The sequence below is a fragment of the Harmonia axyridis genome, chromosome 1 (assembly GCF_914767665.1).
Source record: "Harmonia axyridis chromosome 1, icHarAxyr1.1, whole genome shotgun sequence".
Lineage (NCBI taxonomy): Eukaryota > Metazoa > Arthropoda > Insecta > Coleoptera > Coccinellidae > Harmonia > Harmonia axyridis.
In genome coordinates this window covers 13,249,201-13,265,823 of record NC_059501.1, presented here as the reverse complement: position 1 = coordinate 13,265,823, position 16,623 = coordinate 13,249,201, and the positions used below count along the sequence as shown (strand labels likewise).

The window sequence follows — 16,623 nt, the reverse complement described above, 5'->3', positions numbered from 1 at the left end:
GATTTTTTGCGTCGATATGTGAAAGTGGATGAGATATGGATTGATCGATACTCTCCTGAGTCTAGCCTCAGGAGGGACTTCAACCTCTGCAATCACTTCTTCATTAGAGTCAGATTTCGTTGCCTAGGGAAAGAAATTTGGCTCTAATGAAGAAGTGATTGCCGAGGTTGAAGTCTTTTTAAGAAGCCAAGACGAATATTTCTACAGAAAAGGTATTGAAAAGTTTGGAAAGCGTTGAAGTTAATATCTATATCTTGAGTGTGACATTGTAGACGAATGAAATAGAATTTTGAAGGAAAAATGCTGTTTTTACTCGTTGTGCGGGGACTTATTGGGTGACTTATTACATTCTGAAAGAGCGAGTAGAAGTTTCGACCAATTCGAATTCTCTCGCACCGGAAATACCCAGAACTCCAGTAAATCTCTATAAATCGGCAATATTTTAATTCCGAAGGCTTATCTAAACCGAAAGCCCTTCAATATCGCGCAGAGAACAGTAAAACCCACAACAAAGGACTTTTAACTGCGGCTGATACTTATCGACCAACCATTCATCTTGCAAGCAGAAAAGGCGAATAGTGAAAAAGGCCCCGGAGAAAATACGAAAGTATTATCCAACCAAGGCTGCTCGATATGCATATCAAACAAGGTAAACCCTACCTTTGCGTCTCTTCTGGGGCGTGATCGTATCGTTCAGTTTAAAAGAGGTAAAGAGGATAATCCACATACTCGGGCGCAATGAAGAACTTTATTTCCACATAGTGGTCTGTATCCACTTCAATTCACCTCATTCGTATGAAAGTGAAAAACGGCCATCGCGCTTCCATAATCCGATTATCGATGAAGTATTCTCTTTGTTATTTTTGTGGAATCGAAAGGGGCAATTCAAAAAGCACTAACGTGAAATGTGGAGCTTCTGCGAGATGAAAATCATTTGGTTTGAGTCTAAAAAAACCACATGAGGCACTAACCTACCAATAGAAGTTGGTAGCAGAGAGAACACATGTCAGATTTTCTCAAAAATATAGTATATACAGTATTGGCAAAGATACGCCTTGAAAGTGTACATATAACGGGTGTTTTTTTTCGAGGTATATAACTTTAAGTTGGCATTACTGTTTAAGATAGTGACCGATTTAACAGCTGTCAAGTGATTTATTCTCAGTTTGGTTTGGCAATTCATCATGAATAGACTCACGCCTGAACAACGCTTGCAAATAGTGCAATTTTATTTCGAAAATAATGATTCTGTGCGGAATGCGTGTCGCGCACTACGTCCATTAGCGATGAAGGGCACTTCTGGTTGAATGACTACGTCAACAAACAAAACTGCCGCATTTGAAGTGAAGCTAATCCTCAAGTGTATGTCGAAACACCGTTACATCCAGAAAAACGGAGTGTTTGGTGCGCTTTATGGGCTGGTGGAATCATTGGTCCGTACTTCTTCAAAAACGATGATGGCCAGAACGTTACAGTCAATGGTGATCGGTATAGAGCCATAATTACTAACTTTTTCATTACTGAATTGAATGACCATGATGTCCAGGAGCTGTGGTTCCAAAAGACGGCGCAACATGTCACACAGCTCGTGCCACAATCGATTAATTGAAAGACTGGGGCTATGTAAAGTCATTGGTCTATGCGGATAAGCCACAAACCCTTGACCATTTGGAAGACAACATTCGCCGTGTTATTGACGATATACGGCCACAAATGTTGGAAAAAGTCATCGAGAATTGGACGTCCAGATTGGACTACATCCGAGCCAACCATGGCGGTCATATGCCAGAAATCATATTTAAAATGTAATGCCACAATATTATCCTGCGGATAAATAAAATTCATGTCAATCGAATAATCCATCGTTGTTTTATTGCAATTTAAAGTTCTATGGCTCTGAAAAAAACACCCTTTATATTGCGGTGTTTTGAACTATTTCCTTTCCAAGATCGATTTGATGGAGGGGAGTTACAAGTAGGTTTAATTTTTCTGCTTTAATAATATGAAGAAATCTGTGGCTGAGGCTTATCGAATGCTTTCAAATATCTATGGTGAGGCCGTTATTAGTGAAAGAACGTAGCGAGAGTGGTTTCAACGCTTCAAGAACGGTGATTTTAACGTCGAAGACCAGGTGGAGGAGAGAAGGTTTTCAAAGATGCAGGTAATACTTGATCAAGACTCGTGTAAAACTCAACAAGAATAGCCAGGATCATTGGGTGTAACGCAACAGCCATTTCAGAACGCCTGAAAGTCATGGGAATGATTCAGAAACAAGGAAATTGGGTGCCGTACGAGTTGAAGTCGAGAGTATTGAACGGCGTGTGTTTGCTTGTGAACAGCTGCTTGCAAGGCAAAAACGGAAGGGATTTCTGCATCGCATTGTGACTGCAGACGAAAAATGGGTTCATTATGATAATCCCAAGCGTAGAAAATCATGGGGAAACGTCCGCAATGCAAGGAGAGACATGATGAAGTGATTTTACACCATGACAATGTTCGATTCCATGTTACGTCAAGACATACGAGTACTTGGAAACGTTGAAATACCCCATCCGCCGTATTCTTCAGATGTTGCTCCCTCGAACTTGTTTCGATCAATGGCACACGGACTGGCTGACCAGCACTTCCGGTCTTATGAAGAAGTAAAAAATTTAATCGATTCATGAATCGCTTCAAAAGATGACCAGTTTTTTCAACGCGGGATTCGTACGCTGCCTGATGAAAGATGGGAGAAAGTAGTGGCCAGCTATGGACAATACTGAATCATAAATGTATAACCAGTTTTTCACAATAAAGCCTCGAATTTCGGAAAAAAAAATAGCGGAAGCAAATTAGTACGCCTATGTACATAGCTTAGAAATTGTTTCAATCAAATATTCATTTCTATCGAGTACAAGCCACTTCCAATACATAGTCTCTTCTGCTATTGGTCATTCAGAACACTTCAGTCATGAATTTTGAGTGTGCTCATCTTGTAGTGCAATCTAATTCACCAAACAAATTAATGATGCTCGACGAACATTTCGAGAGAGCAACGTTCATTAACGAAATTGAAATTCCCAGCCGAATATAGGTTTGAAAGGAGAATACGATGGCATTTGATTCCAGATAACTAAGGACTGTGAAACACGAATCGGGCCAAATTTTCACATCTTCACTCTGCAATCATCTGAAGAAAATAATGGGTTTTTATCAGAAAAAGACTGTTCGGTCCGGGAAATCTGGAATAGAAAATTCAGGACAGTAATTTGAACTCGCAGTCTGAACCAATTACCAGTACAAGGGAAAACGATACAAATTGAACGAAGTTTTCTTATTTTCAAGTCCAGAGCTTTTCTTGGAAACTGCGAGAGCTGAATGCATGAAATTCGATGCGACGTTCGTGAAAAGAGATAGCAAGAAATAGGTTACTTTCGCACGATTACTTATATTGATCATTTAGACTCGGAGTCTACCCTGAAAATTTCAAATATCCAAGTTATTTCTCAAGAAAGCTATAATTATGTATGATTACCCATCCTGTTATTGACCTCGCCAAAACTGGCTTCGCACGAAGGAAAAATATACAAGAAGTATTTGCATCACAAAGGTCACCTTGAGTTGTATTTCCGCCACAACCAAAAAAATACTGCAATTTTCATACTATAAATCATTATTTCCTCCTATCTGCTTTTCACAAACCATAAAAAAGGTGTTTACAAAAAATGTCGGTCCTACACCACACGTCTTTGGAGTTAAAATTATATAATTACTTTACATGTTCCCGAGCATGTTCCCAATATACTTGTGTGTGCGCAAGTTTTCGATATATGCCTTTTTCAGTTTGAATTTTTGAATTTGTGATATTTTGCATTTGAAAGTAATGTATTTTTTTCTTAAGTTGAAAGGATCAACGTCCGATGGCAACTAATTTTTAGACGACATATTCTTCGAATTTCCACGAGTTTTTGAGAAAAACTTTGAATGGTATACGGGCTGATTTGTTTTATTCGATTTTAAAGGAGTATAAAAGTTCCGAAACATGAAAGCTATTCGATAATAAGGATGCAGTGGGAACGAATCGTTTCAACAACAATGTTGTCTTCATCAGAAACTAAAAGTTACCTACCTCAAAAATTAAAACACAAATTTTGGTAAAATAATAGTGCTTTATTTCATGGAACAAGACAAAGAAATCTGATATTTCGTTATTCTCTTTTATTGAGAATCCTATATCTGAATGTTGTAAATTAAAGATGAGAAGACATGGTTTCTATGAATTTTGCGGAATTTAAACCTTCAAAACATGTGAACATTTTGATAGGAATTAAATATTTTTGAACGCACTTCTTTTTCCAATAGTTCATAAAAGAGGTTCCTCAATATATCGTTTAGTATTCAAGTTTTATTTTTAGTATTTGAATTGAATGAAATCTGTGGATGGACATGATTTATCACACATTGATTTAGCTTCTGAAATTTTCATTATAAACTCCTACATAAAATTTCTTATTTGCATTTTGACGCCTATCTCTTCAAAATAAATAACAATAGGGCATTTTTATTCATTAAACTGGTATTTGAATCACCGTCTTGGCTATATCTGAAAGATACCTTTTCTGACTCTATTGTTCTTGACTTTCGGTTTAAAAATTAATACTTTCCAAGACTGAACTAAACAATGGCGATGTGTCCTTAGTTTTGCAACATCGAAGAAGAAGTGTTTTTCTGCAAATAAACCAATGAAAAAAAAAACAGGTTTTTCAATAGAAATGAAAAATGATTTTTTTGACATTTCTTATGTCATTTGTGATTAGTAGGTTATGTGTTTCAATCATGGAAAGATAAACACTTCAACAACGTTTAAATTGTTTCAAGAAGTCAATGCTCATTTGTGAATAACCGTACTAAGAGAAATAGGAGAAGAATTCTTGGACGATATTATTCAGTTAATCAACTCATTATTCATCGTATTGTTGACGAATTTGAAAGTGAATTTCCTTTATACGTTACAAGATCACTAGTACCTACTAAGTGCTGAGTCATACTTGGTACCACATTCAAATTTTTTCACAATACGACAAATAGTGAGTGGATTTACTGAATAATGGATAAACTAGTGCTGTGCCCGAAGTGGCGATGGGACACAGTAACAAAGCCTACATCGAACAGAACCGGTTCTGACAACTCGTGAAGCTCTAAGCTTTTGAGGAGAGTCGGGATAGAATAAAATAAAATAAATGAATATACAGAGATCGATCGAAAATAACGTATCATTTATTACCATCATCGATATATCCATTCCGATGACGAATAACCATCATTGTGTAATTCCATTAAAAGATTATGATGAGATGTGGTTGCTTAGACAGAGTTTGTTCCGCTATAATATGGCATTATGCATGATGGCCAAATATTCGCTGTCACACCACTGAATAATAATTAGCACAGAATTCATGACATGAACTACAACGATGGATGCACAATCGATCAACCTACTGACTATGAAAACTTAGATGATGACTGTTGCTAGTTGATGACAAATCTTCTTGCAATTCTAATCTTCGAATATCAATGAATAAATGGGAATAATTATTTTACAAATATTCTTTATTTACCTTACAGGATGTGTGTACTAGTCAAACACAAGTTATGGATATGTGGTGATTAGTTCTCAGTTTCTTGACTTCGAAAAGATCAGTAGTAGGAAAAGACAACAATTATCATCATGTCCTTTGTAATTGCAGGATTATACATGTCAAGAGAATAATGAAAATTGATCAATTACTATGTCCGCTTGAAGATTGACACCACTATCTTATACTCACAATGAGTGTAAAAGTCATTTGGATTATTCGCAGTATCAGTTCATCTCAATTTTGTGTTGCGATTTTTACTATGAATGAAAATATTGCGCAAATAATTCGTCTCAAATTTTGCTCGAAATGATTTTTCTTCATTATAAAGGGTGTTTCTATTTTCGAGATACAGGGTGTTGATGTTTACTTTTTTCTCATAGCTTCTTCTCTTCACAAGATATTTAACTCAAATTTGGCAAAGATTTTTCAATGTTGAGTTTTCATCATGTGACATGATAATTTTGAATGCGAATCTACAGGGTGATAATTTTTCTGCACCAGTGCCTGCTTCTTTCCTCCATAACTTTTTTATGTGGACCACTGATTATTTTGAAAAGAAACTTTGATCCAGTACTGCACTTTCAAGTTTTTTGTAGTTTTGTAGTATCTGCTACCGATTTCGAGAAAATTATATCAAATAATTCTTTTGTAATCCTTAGGAAAATCCAAAATATTATAAAAGACTAGTTAGTAAGCTGTGATGAATGATTTAATTATTATTTAAGTTGTTTTGGTACTGTAGCAAAGATTAATAGGGATTCGATGAAGTGGTATAATCATCACAAAAAAGTAGAACTAAATGAAACATCTCAAAATCGAAGCATTCGTGATTATAGAACCTTTTGATTCTTAAAATTTTTCAAGGGATATCTCATTTTTTCCTTTTTTTTAAACATAATTCTCGATAAGTGTTGAACACTTGTTTCGGGGTATAATATCCTTATATTTAAGAACAACCTGTATATACGTAAGATCTCAACCGATTGCATCTGCATTCAAGGAAATATTGGGTGTTTTATCCAATATTCTTCTTGAATTTTTTATGGTTATTGAGATTTTACATCCAAATGCAATGTTTCATCTGGATTGAATCTGAAGTTGAAATTAATTGGAAGACAACATTTCGAACGTCCATATTTAAACCCTATTCAGATTTTGTCAATTAGCGAACCTACTTTGAAAATTTAGAGATTATAGGTCTTTACGTTTGAAAGTTATAGTTTTACAGACGGCCGGATAGAGAGTAATTTGAGAACGGATTCCTCAATAATAATAGAACCTTATCGTTTAGGATCATTCCTGGTTCAAAGTTAGGTGTTCAGTGAACGCTTTCAGTTGTGCTCAAAAATGTCCATATTTGTGGAAAAGACTAGGATTAGCAACTCTTCAACCAACGAATTTGTAAAGAAAACTCAACAGATCTCATCGTTCAACCATATAGAATAAAAAAAATTAATATAAATAAAATATCTAAAAAATCCCAAACATTTTCGTAATAGATCGATCAGGTTGAAATCAAATTTGTATGTAAAATTCAGAACTTCTGATCTAGATAAACTAACCCACAACACTATGACATAATCATTTATCGCATATCATATACCTATAATCAGTTCTGCGTTCTCCAATGAATTTTTTATTGAAATGGATAAAAATAGAAGTCCACACGAATGTGTATTATTAATTGATTGGAGGAAATATCATTTGGTTGGACGATTCCAGAGATTCATGTTTAGAAATAATGGAAAAAAATACATTTTATCGCCTATTGAAACAATAAGCCCTATTAGGCTCATGCAATATTACTTGTATGGAATGATTTCTATATTTATTATTGAAAATAAAAAATGTTTATGATCGAAAATATTGAATAACTTTATGGAGGCATGTAACATTTTATTTCTCAAGCCATTCCAATATTTCATTTGAATAATAATTCAAATAAATATAAGCTTAAAATATGTACGTTCTAGACGAGATTTTGCTTTGGAATTATAGTAATACCATACAGCGTTTCAAATGAATAAAAAATCCAAAAATTGGGCTTGTATTAGCATATCGGTAGTAAATACCTATCAAAGTCCATTTTATAATTGTAGTGTGTGAAGTAGTATAAGCGATAGGCTATTCCAATGAGGAGTATTCTACTCACTCAGTTCTTGACCTATAGATAGATAACGAAAATAACTCCTTGAAGGTCGGCTGTATGCAAGAAAAAACAACACATCGTTCTTTAGTTGGTTTGACGGAATCATTGTGAATCTATTAGGAATGTTTCAGGTCTTCCAAGTTTTTTTAACGGATATCTGATATCCATTTTTCGTTTTCGTAAACCTCATTCTTCCATTTGTTAATGAAGCCGTATACTATGTGTTTCCGTTAATCAACTGATAATATTTCAACAAATTTCGTTTCTAGATCTATGTACAGGGTGTGGCGTAATTAATGGATAATTCTGTACTGGCGAATAGGGGAGGTCATGGCCGACCAGAAAATGTAAAGTTATGTTCAGTAAAAATATCATAGTTTTCGAGATATCGGACAATTTCATTTTTTTCTAAAAAGTGCACCTTTACTCACTAATTTCAATGCTGTGATCACAAATCTTGTTATTTCTTTATGCATTGTTTTCTATTATACTCTCAAATAGCTGTACTAAGAGATAAACTACCAAATTCCTACCATCCTGCTCAATTAAGAAAAAAAAAATAGGATAAACCTCATGTTTGCAAATTCTCTTACTTTTTTCTTTAAGTTTCAGTCGTTATGGTGAAAAAAAATTGTATTGAGACCTTTGTGAACATTTCATAAATAAATTGTCAATTTCATTGCGGTTCTAAAATGGTATAATACATGTTATTCTTTTATTGGGTGCTCGGAGTACGTTCCATTATTACAACTGAGGTACTAATTTCAGTGAAATAGAGTTTTAGGGATTTTTGATAATACCTAATAATGGTTGAATAAAACACAGTAATATTTTGACTATTTATGATAAATTAAAGTAAGTGCTCGAAATGTCCGCCTTCTGCACGAATGCACGCTAAACATATTCTAATAAAAGATCGTTTGATTCGTCGCGCATATCTGGCTTGATTAATATTTTGAGTTGCTTCGTTAATGCGTGTGCGTAATTCTTCAACTGAATTTATCGGCTTGTCATATACCTTCTCTTTGAGACATCCCCATTAGAATAAAATCTAATGGATTTTGATCAGGAGATCGTGGTGACAAAGAAATTGTACCCATTCGTCTAATAGGTTGAGGTAGGAGTCTGATATGGCTGCAACATAATGGCTGCCCTGCACATTTCGCACGACAGGTACGTGATTACTTCAATGAAAAATTCCCGAGAAGATTGATTGGACGTATGGGTACAATTTCTTGGCCACCACGATCTACTGATCTGAATCCATTAGATTTTATTCTATTGGCGATGTCTCAAAGAGAAGGTATATGACAAGCCGATAAATTCAGTTTAAGAATTACGCACACGCATTAACGAAGCAGCTCGAAATATTAATCAAGCCAGATATGCGCGACGAATCAAACGATCTTTTATTAGAAGATGTTCAGCGTGCACTTATGTTAGCACTTACTGTAATTTAAAATAAATAGTGAACATTTTACTGTGTTTTATTCAACCATTATTAGGTATTATCAAAAATCCCTAAAACTCTCTTTCACTGAAATTAGTACCTCAGTTGTAATAATGGAACGTACTCCGAGCACCCAATAAAAGAATAACATGTATTATACCATTTTAGAACCGCAATGAAATTGACAATTTATTTATGAAATGTTCACAAAGGTCTCAATACAATTTTTTTTCACAATAACGACTGAAACTTAAAGAAAAAAGTAAGAGAATTTGCAAACATGAGGTTTATCCTACTTTTTTTTTCTTAATTAAGCAAGATGGTAGGAATTTGGTAGTATATCTCTTAGTACAGCTATTTGAGAGTATAATAGAAAACAATGCATAAAGAAATAACAAGATTTGTGATCACAGCATTGAAATTAGTGAGTAAAGTTGCACTTTTTAGAAAAAAATGAAATTGTCCGATATCTCGAAAACTATGATATTTTTACTGAACATAACTTTACATTTTCTGGTCGGCCATGGCCTCCCCTATTCGCCAGTACAGGATTATCCATTAATTACGCCTCACCCTGTATATGAATCGAATTGATATCAAAAACTTCGAACTCGAAATATTCAGCAAAAGACCTCATCATTGGTATCAATTTATTTTTTTTTGTAAGTGATAAATTTTTTCTCAACTCTTACTCAACTTTCTGATTTCTGGAGTTCTAATTAGAACAATTTTTTGGAAAAAATTGCTATCCATCTTAATGGCTTAATGATTATCTTCTGTCATTGAGGATCAGACGATAAATCTAATCATTCTCATATTTAACACTACTAAATTTTGCAGCAAAATCCAATAAGAGAACCATTCGCCGTAGAAAGCTTTTCCAGAAGACCATTTGCATAAAATTAGCTATACCACATTGATCCTCCTGGTCGAGAAACAGATCCATGATTTCAAAGGCTGGAAAATCAAGGAATCAAACTTGAGAACATCATGGAAACTCCAAAATCTACGTAGCTAATGGTTGTTATCAATTTTTAAAAATTTTATTCGGATTTCGAATGAAAGAACACCGAGTTCAAATCCAAGAGTATTGAATTTTTGATTGATTATTTTATACAATTTGGCGTAAAGAGTTGAAAGAAAAAAAATTTATAATAGGTAGTGTTTTTCTGACTTCAATTATTCCGTGAGTTATTTATATATGCATGATGTATGTATATACTCATGATTCTCTGTTGAATATCTATATGTGAGATCTGAATCAATTGCAGAAAAATAATCTGGAGGCGATAGATCGGGTGACCGCGATGTTCACTGAATAGAACCACCTTCTTCCTTGAATTTCCTGGATAAATTACATAGAATGTTATCGGCATAATACACATCAGACATATTGTTATTTTCAGATTAATCGAAATTCAAAATAATAGTCAAATTTCAAGAACCAGAGATAATAATGATATACAGTGAGTAGAGGCTTCTGAGATCAGATCATATTTTCGAACTTGAGGAGGAGCTGAAAGAGATGACGATGGATTTTGGACAAATTTTCGTGCTAATTTTCAATTTTCTTGTTTTAAGAAATCGCCAAAAAAATTTGAAAAATTCGAGAAAAGTTCAATTCACGAACAGTTGGAGATCACAAACTAAAGGTATGTATATTACTAGTGCTGAACTTGGTATTGCTTCAACCTCTATTGGTATACATATATTATGGACTACTCGGATTCAAAGAAAACATTATTTGACTAACTTGAGATAACTCAAAAAAGATGGTTGAAAATAATTTATAGTAAAGCTTATCGCTACCAAAGTCAACAACTGTTTTCTGTATATTCGGTGACGAATCTTCGAGAACTCTATATACACATGTTGGTTCTTGCAGTGTATCAATTAAAAAATATTTCAACTTTAAGAGTAAGGATAGGAAAACAAAACTCTCAAGAAATTACAAATTTATCGTATACTAAGAACTCGTAGTTAATTCCAATAGGAATTATACAATTTAAACTGGTTATACAGGGTGTTTCCGAATTGGACGTGAATCTTGAAGGACGTATAAGTATTTGACGTATTGGATTTGACTAGCTTAGTTTCGGAAATTTGTAATTTTGACCTGAATTGTTGACTACTTTCAATTTTGAGACCTATAAGTTTTATTTATAGATGCGACTCTGGTTATTATGTTTCTGCCTGACTTTGCACTATTAGGTTCAGATTGATTGCAAGTCCTGATTCAGATAACTATTTGGTTTTTTATAGTGGTTTGTCATAAAAATTGTTTCTAGCGCCCTGAAGAGCGCAATGAGTATGGTAGAACTTGATAAAACTCAAAATGATTTATTTTTGAATACGCGAGTTAATGAATTCATAGTTTTTGATGTTTTTTTTAGCTTTTTTGAAGAATTACCTTTGAAAATCGTATTGTTTACCAGCACTGCTTTCTTCTAATGACCCCAAGAATATGTATACGGTTACAATTTGTGTGTCGAATAGTAGAAAACAGTATGTAAATCATAAACATTTGATCTAGATATCAGATTCCAAACTGTACACAGACCCGTATTTATCATATATCTCAATCAACTTAGTCGAACTGGAAGGTTCAAAAGGGCAACAATCCTTAGATTACCACGATAATAACCATGTAATGAAAACTATATTCGAATGCGCTATTCCAATTTACTTTGGTGTAAATAATTCAATCAAGAGGTTCGTCATACTAGGAAAGTGCAAGTAGAAGCCAATCTATGTCGGCATTTGTCTCGAAACAATCTAATAATAACGTACACAGCTGCAGAAGAACATTCGTAATAGCAGAATAGCATATGCGGATGCTTCAGCGAAATTTGTGCAGTTATGGGGCTTTCTAGAAAACGCATAAAATCAATAAGCTGTATATTTCTTATACAGGGTGTTTCCAAATTAGACGTGAACCTTGGAGAACGAGTAAGTATGGCTCATTTGCTATCGTTTGAGCCATATTTAGTGTTTCGTCAATTTTTTTCTACGTTCGCCAAATATGGTTGGAATTTGGATTATTTTCGTGGCCACGGGGAAGTCCGGATCTTACACCGTTAGAATAGATGAAGCAGCATGAAGATTGGGAGTAAATTTCAGGCGGAAAGTAACAACTGAAGAAATAAGAAAGAGGGCAAGTGCTTGTATAAGGAATTGTGCAGGTCATTTCAAACATAATTTATGGATACATTTTCTAGTGAAATTTTGAGTTTAATTACAATGAAGAAATATTCAATTCATTACTTTCTTTTTTTTGCTTTTTTCCCCTTCCAAATCAAAATCTGCTGACACAAAACTAGTGCCTGCATTCTAACGAAAACTTTTTTAGAAAATGAAGAAGGAATTTGGCAAGTTTTCAAAATAAATTTGTCATACATAAATTGTGGAATACGAAATTGCAGACAAATATATATTGGAAATACTGTCGGAAATATCATTCTCTTCTTCATATACCAACTTTCAAATCATACCAAGTCTTGTTCAACATCTATTACATGCATTTGCATTTTTCATAGATATCATATCCTTCTCTGATGAAAATAGAAATTTAAAAAATGTAAAAATTTTTGTAAAACACAACAACACAAATATCTCGGAAACTGTTGATTTTCGGATATCAATAAATATGGCTCAATCGATAGCAAATGAGTGATACTAACACCCCCTTCAAGTTTCACGCCTAATTTGGAAACAACCTGTATAAATAGTGCAGTGAATGTTAAAAATTAATTCTTCACGAATATCACTGAAAATTGAACACAGTTTCCTTCTATGTCACAAAATATCTCAACTCGAGTGGAAAAATCATGCTGACAGTTTGATTGTAAAGTTCTTTGTTTCGAATTCTAAATGGAATTTCTTCTTTTGCCAAGTATACTATTCACAGAAGACCTAACCTTGATTTATTTCTCATTAACTGATTGTTTATCGTCAAGTTTTCTGGTTTATTTTGTTTTTTTACCATTAAAAATTCAGTCTAACCTAATAGGAAGTCAGGAGCTTTCGACGCTCGTTAATTAAAGATTGCTGTAGGTAATCATAGTTGATACTCCTTACACAGAAAAATTACAAACCTTACACAAATATTGAATGTGTGCCAAATATCGATTTTGAGTATGGACATAAATGAAACGAGATACGTTTTCTACAGCTTCATTGTATGTCTTATTTTTCATATAGAAACGAGAATATCTTGCAACTTATGTTTTTCTTTAGGTATATACATATCTTTGTGAAATGAGAACATCGTGCAAAATTCGTAGCGCTAAAGAAACTCGGAGGGGATTTCACTTTTTTCTTGAACGATATTAAATTTTTATTCTTGTAAATAATAAACCAACAAAAGCGTAAGATTTATAGGTCTGTCACATGTTACTGAGTTGAGATGAGCTGTCACATGTACTTCACACACTGGAAACTACAAAAATCTTCGTGGGGAACAGAATAAACACACACATGGTGATCTCTCTGGAAACAATTAATTTTTCTTAAATTATCCTTCAGTTTTCAACCCTTGAATATGATATTGAATATGAATTATTCTGGTTCCATTCAATTCAATCAAGTTTGTTTACAAGAAAACTTAGTTACCTATATAAGTAACGCAATGAGAATGCCTATAAAAATAATAATAAACAAATTCATCAGGTGAAGCTGAATTTATATAGGTTTCTAATGAAATATCTAAAAGGGAACATAGTTGTATCAAATACGTTCGTATATGATCTCACTTTATACAGAGGTATTTCGAATTTTTATCTTGCATGAACCGAATTGGCGTGATGATTTTGGAAAAAAACTGAAGATAAGAAAAATGTAATAGATCATTTGAAAATATGTATCGTATCATAGATGTATAAAAAAAAAACAAAAAAATGTTTGAATGACATTTTGAAGTATACAAAAATGGATGAAATAAGATTCAATAATCCCATAAAAATACTTCCACGACATGACTTTTCAACTGTAAGTAATCCGGGTTTTTTAGATGTACCTATTCAAGTCGGTTTTTCACCTGACGTTTCGTCTATTACTACGGAAAGCATCTTCAGAGGTCAAACGTCAGTTGACCTCCGTAAACCTCAGCTAAAAAGCCCCAAATTTTCATGTTATGCTGAACAATCAAAATTTTGAAATTCATTCGAAAATATGTCAAGTAGGTTTTCGAGTTTTAGAATATTATCGTGTAAAAAATTTCTGCTGTAAAACGGCGTTAAACACATGGTTTCTCCACTTTTTGTTTGTTCATATAGTTCTATCTTAATTTTATTGCAATCAAATGAATAATAATTAGGTCAAAATAGGTGTGAGGAATTTTGTTCAGAGTATTTACATATGGAACTCTTCTCAGAAAAAAGTAGGTATAAGCTTGAAATTATAAATCTTATTATCTTATTTTCATAAAAGAAATATTTCAAATTGTCGAATAACTTTTATCGAACTTCTGTCCTTAATTATAATTGCGGAAGATACAGGTATGCAGATATTGCATAAAAAAGGTATTCGTACAAATTACAACGAGAAAGATTTTTAGAATCCGTAAATATTCCAAATAAACACAAGTTTATCCAGAAACCCAAATTGTTGTCATTATAAAATATACAATTCTTAGGCACTTTTATTCATCAGGTGCTCTCAAAGGGCACGTACCGCCATGGGGAACTTTAGACCGTCTGCACACCGGCCTGGGCCCTTTTGATCAATGTTCCAGTCAAATTTCGATATCATAACATAAACCATCATTAATTTGATCAATTTAAGCCAGAACTCACCTTAGAGAACACCAGGGTCAACTTCAAAAGGAAAAACACAGTAGTATTCACTGCACTTTAGCTTAACCAGTACTCATCAACCTATCATTGCTCTGTACCAGACTTCTGCACCTTCGGTTTGCTTCCTGTCAAAGCACGAAGTCGTTTATTTATTTTCGGTGTTTGTCAAACGGCGACAGCGAGCGCGCCACGGTCGTTGGACTCCGTGTTATGAGACCCTCTGGTTTACTATCCGGCAGTTACTTGGTTAGGAAGGTTCCGGTCAGCGCCGCGTAGATGCCTACTTTCGTGTCTGCGCCACTTACAGCGCCATCTCATGTGTGAATCAGTACTATTAGGCACATTGATGGGAAAATCAGGATCAAGGACCAAGATAACGATTTAATTTAAGGTATAACATTATTTTGTGACAATGAATGAAGGAATAAACATTGTGAATTTAACTTTATCATTTTCCCACATCAAAAAACTACTCATTCTATTACTTGAATATCTCAAACCAATAAAAAGAAAGATTTACAAATTGTTTAAACCTAGATTTTTCCGTGATGAATCTGTAATTATACAGGATGGTCCAGATTTAAATTCAATAACTTTGGCGTCAGATAGAACAACTTTTTTAACGAAAAACAAGTTCATAAACATAGGTATATACTAACATTCCTATAACATGCTTCGTTCCGAAATACAGAGTGTTGAAAAGTATGAAAAAAAAAAGTTTTTCACAAAACTTTTTTCATGAAAAAAGTTATTCTATCCGACGCCAAAGTTATTCAACTAAAATCTAGACTACACTGTATATTCTGAAAGTAATAGATTTTATTCTGGAGCTAACTGAATCAAATTTGTAACATATGTTTGAAGAATATAATCACCTGAACAAGAGAATCTAACGGTCCAACTAAATCCTATGACTATAGTTTTCGAGATACAGGGTGTCGAAGTTAGCATTTCTTTAAAATAACATTTCTCGTAAGAAACCATCTTGAATGAAAAATTTTGCGCGACAAATATTGCTTACCGAAGCAAAACGACCCCAGTTCAAATAATAATAATAATTGCTTACCCATTAGGTAATAATTTTAGACCGATTTTCAATAAAAGTTATTGTTAGATACGGGGTGAGTCAAACATTATTCAAAATGAAATTCGTTAAGTTCATAATTCACCATGTAATTGAAAAAGTCTTTCGTGGATTTTTCCAATGTTTTGTCATTACTCTTAGTTCGAGTACACTATTATAATGTCAAATAATTTTGGCTTTGCTATGACCAGTTTTTGAGATACACAGAGTAATAAACATATATTAAGAGGGGAGACCTTTATTATAAAGCAAAAAAAAAATAAAAAAATTAGCAAAAAGTTGTATACAATGAAAATTGCATACGATATGAGGCACGTTGACGTTTACTTATTGTTAATTCGTTATTGTACATTGAAATACATTGTACAGGATTACCCAAATTCGATGCTAACAGTGAGCCTCTAAAGAACTGTAAGACTCAGAGAAAAAAATCTTCGAAAGCGTTTGAGGTCCCATGTTTATAGGACTTTCTTCTTAAATTATCCAAAGAATCTCTCATTTTCCTGCACACCTCTTCAGGAACACCCTGT

The 16,623-nt window shown here is 33.7% G+C and overlaps 1 protein-coding gene across 3 annotated transcripts in view; it reads right to left on the bottom strand.

The window, feature by feature from the left end:
• The window catches only part of LOC123671756 (dystroglycan 1-like), a 92,383-nt gene extending 77,150 nt beyond the window's left edge, over positions 1-15,233 (bottom strand). For 2 of the 3 annotated variants that reach the window (XM_045605776.1, XM_045605774.1), the window contains exon 1: positions 15,010-15,231. The gene's annotated coding sequence lies outside the window, so the exon portion shown is untranslated. Of the gene's footprint in view, positions 1-15,009 lie in introns of all 3 variants that reach the window. The other variant, XM_045605775.1, reaches the window with a different exon arrangement.
• Between the last annotated feature and the right edge of the window lie 1,390 nt (positions 15,234-16,623).